The sequence below is a fragment of the Saccopteryx bilineata genome, chromosome 10 (assembly GCF_036850765.1).
Source record: "Saccopteryx bilineata isolate mSacBil1 chromosome 10, mSacBil1_pri_phased_curated, whole genome shotgun sequence".
Classification (NCBI taxonomy): domain Eukaryota; kingdom Metazoa; phylum Chordata; class Mammalia; order Chiroptera; family Emballonuridae; genus Saccopteryx; species Saccopteryx bilineata.
Window position 1 is genome coordinate 64770484 of NC_089499.1, and position 18128 is coordinate 64788611.

The 18128-nt window shown below is 38.6% G+C and overlaps 1 protein-coding gene and 1 pseudogene across 1 annotated transcript in view; one reads left to right on the forward strand and one right to left on the reverse strand.

Annotated features, from left to right (window-relative positions):
- The window catches only part of RYBP (RING1 and YY1 binding protein), an 81865-nt gene that overhangs the window by 17979 nt on the left and 45758 nt on the right, over positions 1–18128 (forward strand). The gene's annotated exons all lie outside the window — the stretch shown is intronic.
- Positions 2604–2721, reverse strand: LOC136314780 (small nucleolar RNA U3; annotated as a pseudogene).

Below are 18128 nucleotides of genomic sequence, written 5' to 3' on the forward strand. Positions count from 1 at the left end.
TGAGAGAGAAGCATCAAAGTTGTATCACTTCAATTGCTCACATATTGCTTTCTCATATGTGCCTTAACCAGGGGGCTCCAGTTGAGCCAGTAACCCCTGCTCAGGCCAGTGACGATTGGAGCATATCTGTGATCCCATGTACAAACGGGATGAGCTTGCACTCAAGCCCAGTTACTTCAGGGTTTTGAACCTAGGACCTTGACCTCCAAGGTTGATGCTGTATCCACTACAGCACCTTAGTTGCTCATTGATTGCTTTCTCATTTGTGCCTTGACCTGGGAACTACAGCAGAGCGAGTAACCCCTTGCTCAAGCCAGCAACCATGGGGTCATGTTTATGATCCCACACTCAAGCCAGCAACCCTTCACTCAAGCCAGCAACCCTTCACTCAAGCCGTTGAGCCTGTGCTCAAGCCGGGGACCTTGGGGTTTTGAACCTGGGTCCTCTGCGTCCCAGTTTGACACTATCCACTGTGCCACTGCCTGGTCAGGTTCTTTAAAAAAATTTTAAAAAGGGAAAAAAATTTTTAGGCTGGGAAATGGGCATTCTCTCATGGATTATTGGTGTGTGCGTAAGTTGATTTAGATTTTCTGAAGGCCATTATGCTGGTTGGAATCAAATTTCTTTGAAATATTTGTACTGTGTGACCCAATTTAACTTGTGAGAATTTTTTATCTACATGTAAAATTTTCTATTAAGCCTCATCTGTGGTGGTACAGTGGATAAAATATCGACCTTGGAACACTGAGGTTGCTGATTCGAAACCATCAGCTTGCCTGGTTAAGCAGATATGGGAGTTGATGCTTCCTTTCTCCTTTCTTTCTCTCTCTCTCTCTCTCTACACCCCCCCCCCTTCACTCCTTCCTTCCTTCCTTCCATCCAATCTAAAATGAATGAATAAAATACAAAAAAAAATTTTCCTGTTAAGTACATGTATCAGGTCTACCAGAAAGTTCTGTTTGTTTCTATCACAAGTTTCGACACGTAAGCACGTTTATTTGGCGCATGTGTGCCTCTCTATTTTTATCACTTAATGTATACATACTGACGTAGCAAATTAACTAAAACAAAGTTGATTCACGTTAGTCTTATGTATGAAGCCATAGTGTACCCATGGCTACTGATAAAGTTCATTTACGCCACTGTAATTTTTACGAATTTCAAAAAGGAGGAAATGCTACAGAAGCATGTAGAAATTTATTGAAAGTGTTTGGTGAAGGTACAGTTTCTGATAGGACATGCAGAAAATGGTTTGAAAAATTCGAAACAGGTGATTTCGACCTTTCTGATAAGCCACGTTCTGGGCGACCATCTTTGATGCAATACGATGTTGTTAAGACCATGTTGGAGCAAGATCTTTTTCTGACAACATCGGAGATCGCAGAAAGGCTTAATTCAGCGCAGCAAACCATTTCGGACCATATTCAGAAGATAAGATTGGAAATATTCAAGATGGGTGCCACATGAATTAAGTCAGAAGAATTTGGATGATCGAGTTGTCATATGCACATCTCTGCTTGCTCGGAACAAAATCGAGCCCCTTTTTTTTTTTTTTTACAGAGACAGAGAGTGAGTCAGAGAGAGGGATAGACAGGGACAGACAGGAACGGAGAGAGATGAGAAGCATCAATCATTAGTTTTTCATTGCATGTTGCAACACCTTAGTTGTTCATTGATTGCTTTCTCATATGTGCCTTGACCGCGGGGCCTTCAGCAGACCGAGTAACCCCTTGCTGGAGCCAGCGACCTTGGGTTCAAGCTGGTGACCTCGGGGTCTCAAACCTGGGTCTTGCGCATCCCAGTCCAACACTCTATCCACTGCGCCACCGCCTGGTCAGGCTCGAGCCCTTCTTGAACCGGATGATAACTGGGGATGAAAAGTGGATTACTTACGAAAACATCGTAGGGAAAAGAGCATATTGTGAACCCGAAAAACCTAGCCCTTCCACCTCTAAACCAAATTTGACTCTCAATAAGAGAATGTGTATATGGTGGAACATTCGAGGACCAATACATTATGAGCTTTTAAAACCGAAAGAAAAGCTCAATTCGGAGAAGTATTGTTAGCAACTGGATAATTTAAAGACAGCAGTCCAAGAAAAGAGGCCGGAGATGTTCAATAGGAAGAACATCATACTGCATCATGATAATGCCAGGCCACATGCTGCTTTGAGGACTCATCAAAAAATTGCAGAACTAGGCTGGGAAATTCTGTCGCATCCACCATATTCCCCAGACTTAGCACCCTCCAACTATCACTTGTTTTTTGTCCTTACAAAATTTGAAGGTCAAAAAATTCAAAAATGAAGAAGATATCAAACAAGCACTGGTTCAATTTTTCGCATCAAAAGATAAAACATTTTTCAAAAATGGGATATATAAATTGCCCTCACGTTGTAAGAAATCAATAATAATGACAATTGTATTATTTAATAAAGTTTATTGACGGTAAGAAAAATTTGTATTTTGTTTTATTCCAAAAACGGACAGAATTTTCCGGTAAACCGTATATATATTCATTGCATCATTATTATAACAAAAATGAAAATTACCTACATAGAAATCAGCAGGGAGTTGTTAAAAAGTATGGACTAATTGTGAATACTTTGCAGATCTCAAAAATGTTTTGTGATCTCTCATCCATTGGAGGTGTAAATGTAAAATGGTACAACACTCTGGAAAATAACAAACTATAGAAATGATCCCTTAAAGTATAGTCTTCACTCTGGAAAATAGTTTGGTAGTTTCTTAAAAAGTTAAACATATAGCCTGGTCTGTGATGGTGCAGTGGTAAAGCATTGACCTGGAATGCTGAGGTTCCTGGTTTGAAGCCCTGGTCTTGATCAAGGCACATATGACAAGCAATCATTGAACAACTAAAGTGAAGCAACTGTGAGTTGATACTTTTCGCTCCTCCTCCCCTGTCTCCTCTTTCTGTAAAAATGAGTAAAGTAAAATCTTAAAAAAAAAACCACACAAAACTTAAAACATATTTACCATATGACCTAGGAATTGCATTTATGAATATTTATCCCAGGGAAGTAAGTTAGGTTCATGTAAAACCTGTTGTGGAAGCTTTGTTTATAATAACCCAAACCTGGAAACAACCTAAATGTCCTTCAGTAGGTGAATTGTATATTTATACTGTGGAATACTACTCAGTGATTAAAAAGGAGCTCTTTTCCCTACTGATTTGAGAGAAGGAAAGAAGCATCAACTTGCTCTTAGTTGCTCCACTTAGTTCCATTTGTTGTGCATTCACTGGTTGCTTCTCCTACGTGCTCTGACCATGGGTTGAACCCACAATCTTGGTGTGCTAGGATGACACTATTCACTGAGCCACCCAGCCTGGGCCACCATCAACATTCTTGAAATGACAGAATTACCCAGAGAGAACTGATTAGCGGTTGTCGGGGTTTAGGGATTGTGGGGAAACGGGGATGGGTGTGACTACAAAGAGGTAGCAAGAAGGGGAGCTTTGTGGTGGTGTATAGATCTGTATCTTGTTGTCGTCTTATGAGTCTACAAGTGTAGTAAGGTGGCATAGAACTACATCCATACATTGTACTAACATCAGTTTCCTGGTTTTGATACTGTACTATAATCAAGAAGATGAAACCATTTCAGGGAAACTAGATTCAGGGTAGATGGGACCTCAAACTATTTTTGCAACTTCCTGTGAATCTATAATTATTTCAAAATAAAATGTTAAAATAATATTAAGAATCTGTAATAAGAGATAATTTGTAATAGAAAAAAGGCAAGCTACAGAATAATAAGCAGTATGATCCCATTAAGTGTTATTCATACACCTAGAAGTATTGACTGGTCAAAATAGATTTTTTTTTTCTTCTTTTTTTAAATTTTATTTATTCATTTTAGAGAGGAGAGAGAAAGGGAGAAAGAGAGACAGAGAGGGAGAGAGAGAGGAGAGAGAGACAGAGAGAAAAGGTGGGGAGAAGCTGGAAGCATCAATTCACATATGTGCCTTGACCAGGCAAGCCCAGGGTTTCGAACCGGTGACCTCAGCATTTCCAGGTCGACGCTTTATCCACTGCTCCACCACAGGTCAGGCCAAAATAGATTATTTTAAAGATTTTATTTATTGATTTTACAGATAGAGGAGGGGTGGGGGAAGCAATAAGCATCAATAGTTGCTCCACTTTAGTTGTTCATTGCTTACTTGTTGCTTGCCTTATGTGCCTTGATTGGGCAAGCCCAGGGTTTTGAACTGGTGACATCAGCGTTCTAGGTTGACACTATCCACTGCGCCACTATAGGCCAAGCTGATCAAAATATTCTGAGTGGTAAAATGACAGATTGTTTTTGTACGTGTGCTTTTCTGTAATATCTATAGTGTTGATGAATTGGTATTACTTTTGTATTTGGTAAGACCAATTTTCATAATAGAACATTTTAAAAAGTGATCTGATTTTGGAATATGGAAATTTAAAACAGGGAAACCATATTTTTACATTAAGGGATTTAAAATTTCTTTATACTGGTTATACTAACTTGGTATTACACAGTTTTTGTTGTCTTTTTTTAGCGAGAGACTGGAAGGGAGAGAAATGAGAAGCATCAGTTTTTCATTTTGGCACCTTAGTTGTTCATTGATTGCTTTCTCATATGTGCCTTGACCAGGGGGCTCCAGCCGAGCCAGTGACCCTTTGCTCATGCCAGCGACCTTGGGCTTCAAGCCAGTGACCATGGGGTCCTGTCTGTGATCCCACGCTCAAGCCACATAAACCTATGCTCAAGCCAGTGACCTTGGGGTTTCAAACCTGGGTCCAGATGTCCCAGGCTGATGCTGTATCCATTTTGCCACTGCTTGGTCAGGCCTATTAAGGCTGTAAAATACCTGTACTCTAAAACAGTGGTCCCCAACCTCCGGGCCGCAGACCGGTACCGATCTTTGGGCCATTTGGTACTGGACCGCAGAGAAAGAATAATAACTTACATTATTTCCGTTTTACTTATATTTAAGTCTGAACGATGTTTTATTTTTTTTAAATGACCAGATTCCCTTTATTATATCCATCTAAGATTCACTGTTGACGCTTGTCTCGGTCACATGATACATTTATCCGTCCCACCCTAAAGGCCGGTCCATGAAAATATTTTCTGATATTAAACTGGTCCGTGGCCCTAAAAAGGTTGGAGACCACTGCTCTAAAACATGTTGTGTTTATAAATTTAAAATTGTTTTGTACTCTGCATTAACAAGGTATCCTGAACAATGTTCTAAATCAGTGCTATTCAATATAAAAATATGCATTGCAAGCCACATGTAAATATAAAGTTTCTAGTCGCCACAGTAAGAATATAAAAAGAAGCAGGTGAAATGAATTTTAAGAATGCATTATGTATCAAAAGTACTATCATTTCAATGTGTAATCACTATAATCTTGCAGTGAGATTTCTTAACATTCTTTTTTTCATACTAGGTCTTCGAAATCTTGTGTGGATTTTACAATTACAGCACAACTCACTTCAGACTAGCCACATTTCAGTAATCTCATGTGGCAACAGGCTTACCATATTTGAGAGTAGTTGAGAGCCAGAGTTTTGGTGTTCCAGTAACACCACCTCTGTCATTTGCTAACTTTGTGACCTTGGGCATGTTACTTGAACTTGTGCTTTAGTTTTTCATTTATGGATAATAACTTCTCCATGGGTGGTGGATATTATAAGGATTAAATGAGTGAATGTGTGTAGCATACTAGGCAAAGGACCTGGCACAGAATACGTACTATAAACAATATACAACTGTTGATAATGTTATTATTCTAGTATAGTATTAGCTTGAATGACTAATCATTCTAAAGACATGACTGATTTCTTTATAATATTACTAGTGAATAAATATATAAATAGTACATGAAATAATCTTTATGACTGATGAGTGAACAAATACTTGAGCACCAATGTTTAAATTTTGGACCAGTCACTTGAACATTTAGATTGTAAGTCTTAAGATGATATACTCAAATACTATACACATAGTACTTCATATTTTGCATGCCAATTTGATGTATATTTTTCTAATGTGATACTCAAAGCAATCCTTAGAGGTAGTCATTCCAACTTTTACAGTTGAAGCTGTGGCTCAGAGAAATGAAGTAACTTAGTTGATTTCATACTCAGTAGATAGAAAAGAAGAAATAGATGACTTAATTAAATGGACAAATTAATATGATATCAAAATGTTAACTGCCTTCTTTGAGTTTCAGGAGAGTACAGCTTCCTTTTCCAGGGCTATTTGAATTAGAAGAGGGCAGTAACATAGTGTCAGTGGAATAGCTGCCTTGCTCAGAATTATCCTGGGATTGCCTGACCTGTGGTGGCACAGTGAATAAAGTATCGACCTGGAAATGCTGAGGTCACTGGTTCAAAACCCTGGGCTTGCCTGGTCAAGGCACATATGGGAGTTGATGCTTCTGGCTCCTCCCCCCCTTCTCTCTCGATCTCTCTCTCCTCTCTAAAAATGAATAAATAAAAAAAATTAAAAAAAATTTGAAAAAAAAAAAGAATTATCCTGGGATTATTAGCCGATTCAGATCACCTATGGTGTAAAAAGTTAACGTAAGCCTGTATAGGTTTAATTAATTTAATTTTGCTTGTGATGTTTCTCTTTATTGAATGCTTATTATTCTGTCTCTTGGTTAGATATATCCACAAAAATGGGATGAGGATATGTAATATATGTTGACTGCCTTAAAATCAGATCCTTTGAAGTACTGCATGTCACTTGACTTATTCAGAAAATAACAATTTTTTGAATGAAGGTTGCATGCCACAATTAAAATTAGTGGTGAAAGGCAGTGAGTTTGTGAATGATTGACTCTCCCAAGGAAGGGGTGCAGTAGAAGTCACTTGTCTCCTGGGCAGAGTCAGATATAGCTTATGTCATTAGGTGTTCAATGTTTGTGTTCTCATATGTGTATGTAGGTACTGCTTTCACTGTTAAGCTTTGCTGACTTTATTCCTCGTTTCTTCTCCAGTTAGGAAAATTGAGGTAGTCATATGATACTTAATTTGTTGTTGGGTACTCTGGCACAAAATGTATGATAGTAAACTATCATCTCACTTTGACAAGAACTTTGGTGTATGTGCATCAATGATTTATATATATAACGGGATTAATTACATTTTGGTTCTCAGAACCAGAGTGATGATAGGATAAAGTAGGTGGTAAGTAGTCTCTTCTTTGCTGCTTGGTTTTTTCTACCTCTTCCAATATATTTTTTTGGATCGGCATAATTTGACTAATAACAATGCCTTTCTTCCTGTCTGTCCAACATTGTCTTTTTTATTTCTTGATTTTAGAGAGCGGAAAAGAGAGAGACAAGACAGAAGCATCGATCTGTTCCCATATGTGCCCTAACTGAGGATAGAACCTGCAACCCTTGCTTTGTCTACCCAACCTTTGCTATAGATTTAGGACTATACATCCATACAAAGAACCTATCAGTGTCCTATACTAAGAAGTTGTCATTTCTGGTCTTGGTGAATCTTAGCAACATAAAATTCTGCATTGGTGTCTTTTTTTGTTTGTTTTTTACTGAAACAGAGAGTCAGTGAGAGGGATAGATATGGACAGACAGACAGGAACGGAGAGAGATGAGAAGCATCAATCATCAGTTTTTTGTTGTGACACCGTAGTTGTTCATTGATTACTTTCTCATATGTGCCTTGATCGTGGGCCTTCAGCAGACCGAGTAACCCCTTGCTCAAGCCAGTGACCTTGGGTTCAAGCTGGTGAGCTTTGCTCAAACCAGATGAACCCATGCTCAAGCTGGCGACCTTGGGGTCTCGAACCTGGGTCCTCCGCATCCCAGTCCGACACTCCATCCACTGCATCACTGCCCGGTCAGGCTACATTGGTGTTTATTATTGAAGTGCTGTTGTGAGAATTGTAGAATATAGCTATCCTGGTTGAATTTTTGGATGAAATTTTTTGTAATATCATGCGTGCCTAATATTTCACTTTTGGCAAGGGGGATCTCAATGCCTAGAATTTCTTAAAACTCTGTACACACCTGACCCAGTGGTGGCGCAGTGGACAGAGTGTCAACCTGGGATGCTGAGGTCCCTTGATCAAAACCCTGAAGTTGGCAGGCTTGAGCAGGGACTCATCCAACTTGAGCATGGAATCATTGACATGATCCCATGGTTGCTGGCTTGAGCACAGAGTCATGGGCTGGTCTGGAGCCCCCCAGTCAAGGCACATATGAGAAGCAATCTGTGAACAACGAAAGTGCCGCAACTGCAAGTTGAATTTTCTCATCTCTGTCCCTTCCTGTCTGTTTAAAAAAAAAGTCCATATACAATTTTTGCTACTTAATATGAATTAAAACTAAAATTAATCACATTGTAAGACATTACATATGTAAAAAGATAGATGTCTGTGCTAAGTTTGAATTTTTATATGTGGGTTGCAATTAATATTTGAAATTTGGAGAACTTGATGATTTCTATGTCTCTTTCAGTTCTGAAATACCCCGATTTGTGCCAGTTTTCAGTTTATAATAAATAACAAAATGGCTCAACTATCAAATGCCAAATTACTTCTCTAAAAATTTATAGAACACAATTTATTTGTAATGTCTTACCTCTCCTACCCTCAAGATAATAACAGTAGATATTTATACATTTCAGTCTCTAAATAGGAAAGCTTTATTTTTTAAAACATTTTGGCAATGTAGAGTTTATGTGTAGCTGAATAGTTTCCTTATTTAAGTTACAGTTAATGTTTTTATTTTGAAATCCTTCTTGTATGGGTAATACATCTTTGTGCCTGATTTTTCCAGTCTAAGAAATTAAATTCATTGTAGACCGACAGAATTACTAGATTCAGTTAATCTATTAAAGATATTTAAGATAAGAACTTCCCCTTGAAACATCAGGTATGGAAGACGAGGTTTTTTTTGTTTTTATTTTTTCAGTACAAACAGGTGTACAGCTTTAGGAATAATTCTTTTTATTTATTTATTTTTTTAAAGACCTCAGGTTCTACACTGAGAAAGTGCAGTCGAGGACTGAACTTTTTTTTTTAATTATTTTTATTTATTCATTTTAGATAAGAGAGAGAGAGAGAGAGATAGAAAGAAAGAGAAGGGGGGAGGAGCAGGAAGCATCAACTCCCACATGTGCCTTGACCAGGCATGCCCAGGGTTTTGAACCAGCAACCTCAGCATTCCAGGTCGATGCTTGATCTGCTGCGCCACCACAGGTCAGGCTTTAGGAATATTCTTACTTAGTCTTTGTTATATCACTTGAAAGGATGACTCTGGTCCATCTTTTTTTTTTGGAAGCATTTGTATGACTCAAATAGTTAATACTTGAGTCATGCCCCAGGATAGTGCTTGGTTCTAATAGTATAGAGATGTACATTGGAACTTTTTCATGCTTAGTATTGTACTGAGTGAGCTAGGTGCTGTGAGTATGACGCAGACCTAGAAGGGACTTCACTAGGTAACAGAACAGTGGGACACAGTTCATCAAAGGCTTCATTGGTGATCTGCATCCAATCCAGTAATAATGCTTATAAGGGCCAACATAATAGGCATTCAACACAGTGAAATCACAGGCACTATGTGAAATTTGTTTCATGCATTCTCATTTAACCCTTAAGAGTCTATGATGTATACATAGATATATCCCTATTTTACAGTTAACAAATTGAGGCTTAGAGCTTGCATTCCTAACAAGTTTATATATAGCAGAGTTGCCTTGACTCAGATCTTTCCCTGCTTTGCAGACTTTCTCTTTAGTTTTATTCTCTGATCATGGCAGTCATCTGTATAGACTTCAGTTTAGACACACCCATCCATAGCAATTAGACAGAACAGGAACCCTTGCATATTTATATGTTGCTAAGGGAGTAGATTTTTTTTTTTTTTTTTTTTTTTTTACAGAGAGAGAGGGATAGATAGGGACAGACAGGAATGGAGAGAGATGAGAAGCATCAATCATTAGTTTCTCGTTATGACACCATAGTTGTTCATTGATTGCTCTCTCATATGTGCCTTGACCGGGGGCCTTCAGCACACCGAGTAACCCCTTGCTTGAGCCAGCGACCTTGGGTCCAAGCTGGTGATCTTTGCTCAAACCAGATGAGCCTGTGCTCAAGCTGGCAATCTCGGGGTCTCGAACCTGGGTCCACGTTCCAGTCCGACACTCTATCCAGTGTGCCACCGCCTGGTCAGGCTATGATGACAGATGTTAACTAGATTTATTGTTATGATTTCACAATATATACAAACAGTGAATAGTTGTATACCTGATATCAATATATGTCAATGATACTGCAATATAAAATATTAAAAAACAGTAAACTAATGCCACACTGGTTTACTTCCTCTTTTTAGTTTTTAATTTTAGTGTTTTGAGTAGTTTGCTATTTTTGAAAGGGGTTCCTTAATTGTCTCCTGATCAAGTTCATACCTGCATTTCTGCTCCATCTGAGATGGCAGTCGACTGTAAAATAGAATTCTTCTGAAGCACTGTTTTAGAAAGGTAATCCTCAGGAGAACTATAGAATGTCTTTCTCTTAAATTCCATTCCATTCTGTTTTGTGCTTGTTGAAGCAGTGGTTCTCAAAGTGTGCGCCAGGGCGCACTAGTGCACCCTATGGTATTCCAGAGAAATATGAGCCTCTTGGACCAAAAAACCAACAGAGTTTTGGGAATTTAGATTTTTGGGGGACAGAGGTGTGGGGAATTGGCTGTAAGATGACAGTCTGCCCAACACCCCACCTCACTTAACTGATTAAGTTGCAAAAGGCTGTTAAGCTGTGGTGCTGGATTGTTTACACTACCCCCCCTCCCCCCATTCCCGGAAAGACTGGAGGCAAGTTTCTTCTGTCCTTTGTTCAGTGTAAAGTTAAGATGATATGTATGGTGGGGGTTTTGGATTGCTGTTTAAACATAAGGACTTGTCTCTTGAAGCCTTTTGGATTTCTAAAGAGAATAATATGTGGCAATATCTTTGAACATTTTATTAAAATTTTCAACATTCTATTTATGTGAATTAGGATTTTATACCCTCAACACAATTAAGAGTAAAAAGAGAGGAGTTCTTCAATGTATTGACGAGGAAATGAGAGTTTGCCTTTCAAATATATGCCCAAACATTGAAGAAATTGTTAGGACACGTCAGGCTCATGTTTCTCATAAACACAAGAATAAAAAAACTTAACACATTACGCCGAGACCTGCTGAATTTACCAAATCTTACTAAGAATGTATCTATATATATAAAAGGATAACTTTTGTCGTTTTTTTAATTTATTTTTTCCCCTTTTTAAATTTATGATTTCAATTTGTGTTTACATAGATTTAAGTGTCCCATTGAATATATCTCACCCCATCACCCCTTATTCCCCTTGGCCCCTCCATGCCCCCTCCCCCCAATGCCTTCCCCCCTTCCCTCCAGTATTTGCTGTCCTGTTCTCTATAATGCTGTGTTATGCATATATGTAATTTCATTAATCTTTCCCTTCGCTGATCCCGTCTTCTCTTCCGCTTTCCCTCTGGTCCCTTGGATCCTGTCTCTGCCTGTTCTGTTGCACAGTTCACACTGTTCATTGGATTCCTCAAATGAATGAGGTCATATGATATTTTTCTTTCTCTGTCTGGCTTATTTCACTTACCATGATAGTTTCCAGGTCCATCCATGTTGTCGCAAAAGGTAAGATTTCTTTCTTTTTCATGGCCCCATAGTATTCCATTGTATATATGTACCATTGCTTTTTAAATTCACTAGTCCATGGACAGACACTTGGGCTGTTTCCAGATCTTTGCTATTGTGAACAAGGCTGCCATAAACATGGGGATGCATTTCTCCTTTTGAATCAATGATATGGTGTCCTATATATGGTGTCCTAAAAGTAGGTTGGCTGGGTGAAAAGACAGTTCTATTTTTTAATTTTTGAGGAATCTCCATACTGTTTTCCACAGTGGCTGCACCAGTCTGCATTCCCACCAGCAGTGCAGGAGGGCTCCCTTTTCTCCACATCCTCACCAGCACTTATTCTGTGTTGTTTTGTTGATGACGCCATTCTGACAGGTGTCAGGTGATATCTCTTTGTGGTTTTAATTTGCATTTCTCTAATGATTAGTGATGTTGAACACTTTTTCATCTGTCTATTGGCCATCTGTATGTCCTCTTTGGAGAAGTGTCTATCCACTTCCTTTGCCTGTTTTTTGATTGGATTATTTCCTGGTGTTGAATTTTACAAGTTCTTCATAAATTTAGGTTATTAACCCCTTATCAGTTGTATTGGCAAATATATTCTCCCATTGTGTGGGTTGTCTTTATTTTGTTAATGGTGTCTTTTACTGTGCAAAGCTTTCTAGTTTGATAATAGTCCCATTTGTTCATTCTGTCCTTTATTTCATTTGCCCATGGAGATAAATCAGCAAAAATACTGCTAATGAGAGATATCAGAGTTTACTGTCTATGTTTTCTTCCAAGATGTTTATGGTTTCATGACTTACATTTAGGTCTTTTTATCCATTTTGAGTTTATTTTTGTAAATGGTGTAAGTTGGTAGTCTAGTTTTATTTTTTTTTGCAGGTAGCTGTCCAGTTTTCCCAATACTATTTGTTAAAGAGACTGTCTTTACTCCATTGTAAGCTCTTATCTCCTTTGTCATATGTCAATTGTCCGTATAGGTGTGGGTTTATTTCTGGGTTCTCTGTTCCATTGATCTGTATGCCTGTTCTTATGGCCAGTATCAAACTGTTTTTGAGTACAGTGGCCTTAGAGTATAACTTGATACCAGGAAGTATGATACACCCCACTTTATTCTTTTTCAGGATTGCTGAGGGTATTTATGTTCTTTTTTGGTTCCATATAAAATTTTGGAATATTTGTTCTATATCTTTGAAGTATGCTTTTAGTATTTTAATAAGAATTGCATTGAATTTATGGATTGCTTTGGGTAATATAGACATTTTAATGATGTTTATTCTATCCATGAACATGGTATATACTTCCACTTTTTTATATCTTCCTTGATTATTCTTTCTATCCATGAACATGGTATATGCTTCCACTTTTTTGTATCTTCCTTGATTTCCTTTATCAATGTTTTATAATTTTTTAAGTACAAGTCTTAAACCTCTTTAGTTAAATTTACTCCTAGGTACTTTATTTTTTTGTTGCAATAGTGAAGGGGATTGTTGGAGGTTTTTTGGGTTTTTTTTTTTCCCCTTGTATTTTTCTGAAACTGGAAACAGACAGCTAGTCAGACCCGGCACGCCCACCAGGGGGCGACACTCTGCCCCTCCGGGGCATCGCTCCATTGCGACCAGAGCCACTCTAACGCCTGGGACAGAGGTCAAGGAGCCATCCCCAGTGCCCAGGCCATCTTTTGCTCCAATGGAGCCTCGCCTGCGGGAGGGGAAGAGAGAGACAGAGAGGAAGGAGAGGGGGAGGGGTGGAGAAGCAGATGGGCGCCTCTCCTGTGTGCCCTGGCCGGGAATTGAACCCGGGACTTCCTCACACCAGGCCGACGCTCCACCACTGAGCCAACCGGCCAGGGCCCGGGGATTGTTTTTTAAATTTCTCTTTCAGACAGGTCATTGTTGGTGTATAAAAATACCATTGATTTCTGAATATTGATTTTTATATTCTCCCACCTTGCTGAATTCATTTATCAGGTCCAGCAGTTATTTTGACTGAGACTTGAGGGTTTTCTATATATAGTATCATAGCATCAGCAAATAATGATAGTTTTACTTCTTTTTTTCCAATTTGGATGCCTTTTATCTCTTCTTCTTGTCTGATTGCAGTGGCTAGGACTTCCAGAACTATGTTAAATAAGAGTGGTGAAAGGGGGCACCCCTACCTTGTCCTGATCTTAAGGGGATTTCTTTTATTTTTTGCCCATTCACTGGGGAACAACTTTTTTTTCATTATCTGTTGTATGAGGTTTTAGAACTGTTTCTGTATATCTCTGCATCACTTGTTTCCAAATCTGTAATTTGTTTTTTGATGCATGCTCTAGTTTTTATGCAATTTTAATTTTTTTTTGTTACAGTTAATGGCATGCATTGGTTTTTAAATTGGAGTTAAAGGTCAATAACTCTTGGATTGAACACAACCATAAGGCAATTAATGTTTTACAGACATCACTTTTACATAATTGTAGTTGTTTTTAAATGTAAAAAATTATCTGATAATAACACCCTCTTTTTTTGTTTTAAGATTGAATCATGGCTTCTTCAAGTAGGCGTAAATGTAAGAATTGTCCTGAAACCTTCTGTTATATAGGTGGCTGTTACACACTTGAACCGTCAAAAGCACAATATTTCATAATTTGTGACACGTGCATATATTGCCTATTTTCAAGTTTCCTTTGGCGATCAAGAAAAGAATTGGGCTCCTCATATTGTGTGTCATATTGTGAGGGAATGCTTCGTGACTGGACAAAAGGAAAACGTAGAGGAATGCCTTTTGGTATTCCCATGGTTTGGCATGAACCTAAGGACCACAGCATTGGCTATTATTTCTGTCTGACCCATACAAAGGGCATCGACAAGAAAAAGCGACATATGATCGCATATCCTAATATTCCTTCAGCAATACGACCCATCCCACACTCTGAGACACTCCCAGATAAGAGTTCTTTAAATATTTGGTAAAATATTCCTATGAAGCCATCTGGCCCAGGACTTTTGCTTGTTGGGAGTTTTTTGATAACTGTTTCTATTTCATTTGATGAAATTAGTCTGTTTATGTTTTCTGATTCTTCCAGATTGGTTTTTGAAAGTATATGTTTCGAGGAATTTGTCCATTTTTCCTAGGTTGTCTAATTTTATGGCATACAGTTCTTCATAGTATTTTCTTAACAATCCTTTGTATTTCTCATTTGTCAGTTGTTACTTCTTTCTAATTTTATTTATTTGAGTCCTCTTTTTGTTGGTGAGTCTAGTTAAAGGTTCATCAATCTTGTTTACCTTTTCAAAGAACCATCTCTTGGTTTTGTTGATCCTCTGTATTGTGTTTTTAGTCTCTATGACATTTATTTCCGCTCTGATCTTTATTATTTCCTTCCTTCTACTTCCTCTGGATTTTACTTGCTGTTCTTTTTCTAGTTCTTTTAGATGCCGGGTTAAATTGTTTATTTGAGCTTTTTCTAGCTTCTTAAGGTATGCCTGTAATGCTATAAACTTCCCTCTCAGGACTGCTTTTGCTGTGTCCATAAATTTTAAGTTGTTGTATGTTTGTTTTCATTTGTTTCAAGGAAATTTTTTATTTCTTCCTTGAAATCATTGTTAACCCATTTGTTATTTAATAACATGCCATTTAGTTTCCAAGTGTTTGAGTTTTTTTTCAGATTTTCTATTGTAGTTATTTCAGTTTTATGCCACCATGATCTGAGAAGATGATAATATTTTAGTTTTCTTAAATTTGTTGAGACTCTTTTTGTGTTCTAACATGTGGTCTATCCTAGAGAATATACCATGAGCACTTGAAAAGAATGTATATTCTGCTGCTTTAGGGTGAAAGGTTTTAAAGATATCTATTAAATCCAGTTGATCTAGTGTGTCCTTTAAGTCTGCTGTTTCTTTGTTAATTTTTTGTCTGGAAGATCTATCCATTAATGTTAGTGGTGTATTAAAATCCCCTGCTATCATAATATTGCTGTTGATCTCACCCTTTATGTCCATCAAAAATGCTTTATATATTTACGTTCTCCTATATTAGTTGCATAGATATTTGTAATGGTTATATCTTCCTGTTGGATTGCTCCCTTTATCATTATGTAGTGATCTTCTATATTTCTTACTTTATCCTTTGTTTTCAAGTGTATTTTGTCTGATATAAGTATTGCTACCACAGCTTTTTTTTCCTTTTCATTTGCATGAAATATTTTTTTCCATCCCTTTACTTTCAGTCTATGTGTATGTTTTGTTTTGAGATGTGTCTTTTGTAGGCAACATATGTACCGGTCCTGTTTTCTTATCCATGCAGCTACCCTATGTCTTGGAGTATTTTATCCATTTACTTTTAAGGTTATTATTGATATGTAATTGTTTATTGCCATTTTATTCTTTAAATCTACATTCTTTTTTATTAGATTTTTTCCCCTTTTGTTCTGTTTACAGCAGGCCCCTTGACATTTCTTGTAACATTAGTTTTGTTGTAATGAATTCTTTGAGTTTTTTTTTGTCTGGGAAGCTTTTTATTTCTTTCAATTTTATTTTTTTATTTTATTATTATTTTTTTACAGAGACAGAGTCAGAGAGAGGGATAGATAGGGACAAACAGACAGGAACGGAGAGAGATGAGAAGCATCAATCATTAGTTTTTCGTTGTGACACCTTAGTTTTTTATTGATTGCTTTCTCATATGTTCCTTGACCGTGGGGCTACAGCAGACTGAGTAACCTCTTGCTCCAGCCAGCGACCTTGGGTCTAAGCTGGTGAGCTCTGCTCAAACCAGATGAGCCTGCGCTCAAGCTGACGACCTCGGGGTCTCGAACCTGGGTCCTCTGCATCCCAGTCTGACACTCTATCCACTGCGCCACCACCTGGTCAGGCTCTCTTTCAATTTTAAATGATAGCCTTGCTGGATAAAGAAGTCTTGGTTGTAGGCTCTTGTTTTGCATTACTTTGAATATTTCTTGCAATTCGCTTTGGGCCTTTAATGTTTCTGTTGAGAAGTCAGATGTCATCCTTATAGGGGCTTCGTTTTAGGTAATTGACTGGTTTCCTCTTATAGCTTTTAGTATTCTTTCTTTATATCTTAATTTTTATATTTTAAGTATGATGTGTCTTGGTGTTGGCCTTTTGGGGTTCATCCTTAATGGAACCCTCTGTGCTTCTTGAACTTGTGTGACTTTTTTTCTTCATCAATTTAGGGAAGTTTTCAGCTATGATTTCTTCAATCAGATCTCTATCCCTTGTTCTTTCTCTTCTTCTTCAGGAACTCTATGATGCGGATGTTTTTTCTCTTCATGTTGTCACAGAGTTCTCAGATTTTCCTCAGACTTTTTGAGCCTCTTTTCTTTTTGATGCTCTGCTTTGTGCTTTCATTTATCTTGTCCTCTTAACTCACTGATTCAGTAGCTTCATCCATCCTGCTTTTAATTCCTTCCAGTGTGGTCTTTTTTTTTTTACAGGGACAGAGAGAAAGTCAGAGAGAGGGATAGACAGGGACAGATAGATAAGAACAGAGTGATGAGAAGCATCAACCATCATATGATTGCTCACCATATGCTCTCTAGTTGCTCACCAACTGCTCTCTCATATGTGCCTTGACCATGGTCCCCCAGCAGACTGAGCAACCCCTTCTTAAGCCAGCAACCTTGGGTCCAAGCTGGTGAGCTCTGCTCAAACCAGATGAGCCCGCGCTCAAGCTGGAGACCTCGGGGCCTCAAACCTGGGTCCTCCGCATCCTAGTCCGACGCTCTATCCACTGTGCCACCACCTGGTCAGGCTCCAGTGTGGTCTTGATTTCTGATACTGTATTTGTCATTTCTGACTGATTCTTTTTTATTATTTCAATGTCCTTTTTTATAGTTGCTCTCTCTTTATATAGGTGCTCATTATGTCCATCCATTGTTGCTCTAAGATCTTTGAGCATTCTAACAATCATTATTTTAAACTCTATCTGGTAATTTGGTTATTTCCGTCTCATTCAGACCTTTTTATGGGATTTCTCTTGTTGATTCATTTAGGTTGCATTTCTCTGCCTTCCCATTTTGTTTGTGTATAAGATGGGTGTGGCTACAGGAGTCTGATGGGTGTGGCCTCTGTGTTCCTTAGGTGTGGTCTGTCTGCAGGACTGTGTGCAGGACTGCCACACCCTCTGCCACTGCCTTGGGCGTTAGGGCATGGGTGTTGCCAGCTCTTGCTGCTGCAGCAGTTGCTATGGATTCTGCGTACAAAAGACTGTTCTCCTGTCTGGGCTGCATGCCTTGGCCGGCCAGTCCTCCACACCGCCCCCAAGAGTGGGACTGTGCTCTGGTGCCTGGGCTGCAAGCCCTGGCTGCCACCGTGCCCCCCCCCTCGGCGGGACTGTGCTGGTTTGTCAGGGTGCAAGCCAAGGCCATGTGGGCGGGGCTGCGCTCCTGCACCCTGCCGCAAATCAGCCTTTCCCAGCTTTCGCCT